This window comes from Leptonychotes weddellii, chromosome 8, assembly GCF_054177405.1.
Source record: "Leptonychotes weddellii isolate Sample4059 chromosome 8, ASM5417740v2, whole genome shotgun sequence".
Taxonomy (NCBI): Eukaryota; Metazoa; Chordata; class Mammalia; order Carnivora; family Phocidae; genus Leptonychotes; species Leptonychotes weddellii.
Window position 1 is genome coordinate 52,638,373 of NC_138376.1, and position 4,819 is coordinate 52,643,191.

Genomic DNA, 4,819 nt, shown 5'->3' on the forward strand with positions numbered 1-4,819 from the left:
GTGCTGCGAATCACAGTTTATGGCAACCCCGAGCTGAGAGCCCGCGCCTGGGCTCCGCCTCTGCAGCCAGCTTCCCTGCTCCGTTACCTGGGAGCTCTGCCACACTCAGGCACCCCCGGTCTTTCTGAGACCCCGAGGGTCCTGAGACCACACTGTCCCGGAGGGTTCCACCCCCTGCTTAGCCACCAGAGTGACGTCCCTCGGCGGAGCAGACTTTTAAAAGTTCCGATTTTGTGCTCCGCGGCTCTATCACTTGCCAGAAGCGGCCGACGGAGGCCCCTCCCCCGCCGTCTATCCTCCCGATATCGCCTCCGATTCACTTCTCCGCACGTCCTACCTTCCAGGAAGTGGTCATTTTTCTGTTCAGAGAGTTGTTGCTATTCCTTTCTTCGATCTCCTGTTGGGTTTGTAGGTGTTCAGAATGGTTTGATCCCTATCCAGCTGAATTCCTGAGAGGAGACGAAATCCAGGTCTCCTACTCCTCCGCCATCTTGCTCCTCACTGTTCCTAATTTGTAATGATACTTACATTACACGTTACTTTTTGATAGATGTCTGGGTCTATTTCTGATTTTTGTGTTCTGTATCCTTTGTCAGTTTGCCTATCCTTGGCCTTCTACATCACTGTTTTAATCACATTAAGTATAGAAAGTTCTGTGTGATAGGACAAGTCTCTGTTTGATGCTCATCTTCAGAATTGTAGTAGCTATTCCTGGCCCTTTAATTTTCCAAATACATTTTAGAACTATGTCAAACTCCTTAAAAATGTCCTAGAGTTTTGGCTGTAATCACATCAAATTTTTAGATGAATTTGGGGGAAATTGAAACTTCATACACTTGAGTCTCCTCATCTACATTTTGTTAGGCAGAACCCTAACATCTACAGGTTTTGATTTGTGAATATTAAACCACTTGCATCTCAGGAATAAATCCCACTTGATTGTGGTGAATGATTTTTTTAATGTGCTGTTGGATTCAGTTTGCTGGTATTTTTTGAGGACTTTTGTATCTATGTTCATCAGAGATACTGGCCTGTCATTCTCTTCTTTGTGTAGTATCTTTATCTGGTTTTGGTACCAGTGTAATTCTGGTCTCATAGGATGAATTTGGAAGCTTTGCTTCTGCTTCTATATTTGGAATAGTTGGAGTAGAATAGGTATTAACTCTTCTTTAAATGTTTGGTAGAATTCATCTGTGAAGCTATCTTGTCCTGGACTTTTGTTTTCTGGGAGTTTTTTGATTACTGATTCAATTTTATTGCTGATAATCAGTTTGCTCAGGTTTTCAGTTTCTTCCTGATTAAGTTTTGGGCAATTAGATGTTTCTAGAAATTTATCCATTTCTTTTAGGTTGTCCAATTTGTTGGCATATAATTTTTCATAATCTCTTATAATCTTTTGTATTTCTGTGGTGTTGGTTACTGTTTCTCCTCTTTCAATTCTGATTTTATTTGAGTCTTCTCTCTCTTTTTTGATGAATCTGGCTAAAGGTTTATCAATTATGTTGATCTTTGCTCCTGGTTTCATTGATATGTTTTATTATTCTTTTAGTTTCTATTTTGCTTATTTCTGCTCTAATCTTTATTATTTTCTTCCTTCTACTGGTTTGGGGTTTTGTTTGTTCTTCTTTTTCTAACTTTTTTAGGTGTAAGGTTAGGTTGTTTCTTTGAGATTTTTCTTGGTTCCTGAGGTAGGCCTGCGTTGCTATAAACTTCCCTCTGAGAACAGCTTTTGTTGCATCCCAAAGATTTTGGACCATTGTGTTATTTTCATTTGTCTATATGTGTTTTTTTTAATTTCCTCCTTGATTTTTTGATTGACTCATTCATTGTTTAGTAGCATGTTATTTAACCTCCATGTATTTACATTCTTTCAGATATTATCTTGTGGTTGATTTCTAGTTTTATAGTATTATGGTTGGAAAGATGCATGTTATGACTTCAATCTTTTTGAATTTGTTGACTTGTTTGGTGGCCTAATAGGTGATCTATTTGGAGAATGTTCCATTTGTACTTCAAAAGAATGTGTATTTTGCTGTTTTAGGATAGAATGGTCTAAATGTATCTGTTAGATCCATCTAGGCTAATGTGTCATTCAAGCCACTGTTTCCTTGTTGATTTTTTTGTTTGGTCTATCAATTGATATAAGTGGGGTGTTAAAATCTCTTACTATTACTGTATTACTATCATTTTCTTCCTTTATGTTTGTTATTAGATGCTTTATGTGTTTGGGTGCTCCCATATTGGGTGCATAAATATTTTCAGTTATTTTATATTCTTTTTAAAAAGTTTTTATTCAAATTCCAGTGAGTTAACATATAGTGTAATATTAGTTTCAGGTGTACAATTTAGTGATTCAACACCTCCATACAACACCCATTGCTCATGATAGCAAGTGTACTCCTTGATCTCCATCACCTGTTTAACCCATCCCCCCATCCACCTCCCATCTGGTAACCATCAGTTTGTTCTCTATAGTGAAGAATCTGTTTCCTGCTTTGCCTCTGTCTGTCTCTCTCTCTTTTTTCCCTTTGATCCTTTGTTTTGTTTCTCAAATTGCACATATGAGTGAAATCATATGGTATTTGTCTTTCTCTGACTGACTTATTTCACTTAGTATTATACTCTCCAGTTCCATTCATGTTGTTGCAAATGGCAAGATTTCATTCTTTTTTATGGCTGAGTAATATTCCATCATACATATATACCACATCTTCCTTATCCATTCATCAGTTGATGGACACTTGAGCTGTTTTCATAATTTGGTTATTGTAGGTAATGCTGCTATAAACATCAGGGTGCATGTATTCCTTTGAATTAATATTTTTGTATTCTTTGGGTAAATACCTAGAAGTGTAATTGCTGGATCATAGGATAGTTCTATTTTTAACTTTTTGAGGAACCTCCATACTGTTTTCCAGAGTGGCTGCACCAGTTTGCATTCCTACCAGCAGTGCAAGAGGGTTCCCCTTTCTTCACATCCTTGCCAGCACCTCTTGTTTCTTGTGTTAATTTTAGCCATCCTGACAGGTGTGAGGTGGTATCTCATTGTGGTTTTGATTTGTATTTCCCTGATGATGAGTGATGTTGAGCATCTTTTCATGTGTCTACTGGCAATCTGTATGTCTTCTCTATTCTGTATTATCTTCTTGTTGGATTGTTCCCTTTATGATTATATAGTGTCTTTTTTTTTGTTTCTTCTTAGTCTTTTTTTAAGTATATTTTGTCTGATATAAATATTGCTACTCTGGCTTTCTTTTCACTTCCATTTGCATGATAAATTCTTTTCCATCCCCTCACTGTCAATCTGCATGTGTCTTTAGGTCTGAAATGAATCTCTTGTAGGCAGCATATAGATGGGTCTTGCTTCTTTATCCATTCTGTTAACCCTATGTCTTTTGATTGGTGTAGGTCCATTTACATTCAAATTAATTATAGGTATGTGCTCATTGCCATTTGTTATTTGTTTTATGATTGTTTTTGTAATTTTTCTCTGTTCCTTTCTTTCCTTGCTCTCATCTGTCATGGTTTGCTGGCTTTCATTAGTGATATACTTGGATTCCTGTCCTCTTTTTTGCATATCTCTTACTGGTTTTTGATTTGTGGTACCATTAGGTTTGTATATGACATCTTATGCATATAGCTGTCTATATTAGGTTGATAGTCACTTCAGTTTGAACCCATTCTTTACCCCTCTTTCCCCCAACCCCACATTTTAGGTATATGGTGTCATACTTTACATCCATTTTTGTGAAATCCTTGACTGATTTTTATAGATACACTTATTTTTACTGCTTTTGTGCTTCCTATTTTTCTTACTCCTACTTATGGTCTTTCCTCTCAAAGAGTCTCCTTTAACATTTTTTGTAGGACTGGTTTAGTGGTGAATTCCTTTAACTTTTGTTTGTCTGGGAAATTCCTTATGTCTTCTTTTATCCTGAATGATAGCCCTGCTGGAAAGAGTATTCTTGGCTGCAGGTTTTTTCTTTCAGCATTTGAATATATCATGCCACTCCCCTCTAACTTGCAAACTTTCTCCTGAAAAATCAGCTGATAGCCTTATGAGGTTTCCCTTTTATGTAACTGGTTTCTCTTGCTGCTTTTAAAATTCTCTCCTTATTACTACTTTTTGCCATTTTAATTACTAGGTGCCTTGGGGTTGACCTTCTTGGGTTGATTTTGTTGGGGGCTCTCTGTGCCTTCCTGATCTGGATTTCTGTTTTCTTCACCAGATTTGGGAAGTTTCATCTATTATTTCTTCAAATACTTTTTCTGTCCCCTTTTCTCTCTCTTCGTCTGGGATCCCTATAATGTGAATGTTATTATGCTTGATGGTGTTGCTGAGTTGCCTATTTAAATTTTTTATAATTTTTTTTCTCTGTCCTATAGAGCTTGATTGCTTTCCATTACTCTGTCCTCCAGGTCACTGACCCATTCTTCTGCTTCCTCTAGTCTTCGATTTATTCCATCTAATTTAGTTTTTTAATATTTTTTTAAGATTTTATTTATTTGAGGGGAGGGGCAGAGACAGAGAGTCTCAAGCAGACTCCAAGCTGAGTGCAAGGCCCAACTCAGAGCTCGATCTCATGTCCCATGAGACCATAACCTGAGCTGAAACCAACAGTCAGATGCTTAACTGACTGAGCCACCCAGGCATCCCTCCATCTAGTTTATTTTTAATTTCAGTTATTAAATTCTTCATTTCTGATTGGTTCTTTTTTATGTTTTCTAGCTCTTTGTTAAAGGTCTCACTGAGGTCCTCCACTCTTTTCTCAAGTCCAGTGAGTATCTTTATGACCATTACTTTAAATTCTCTATCAGG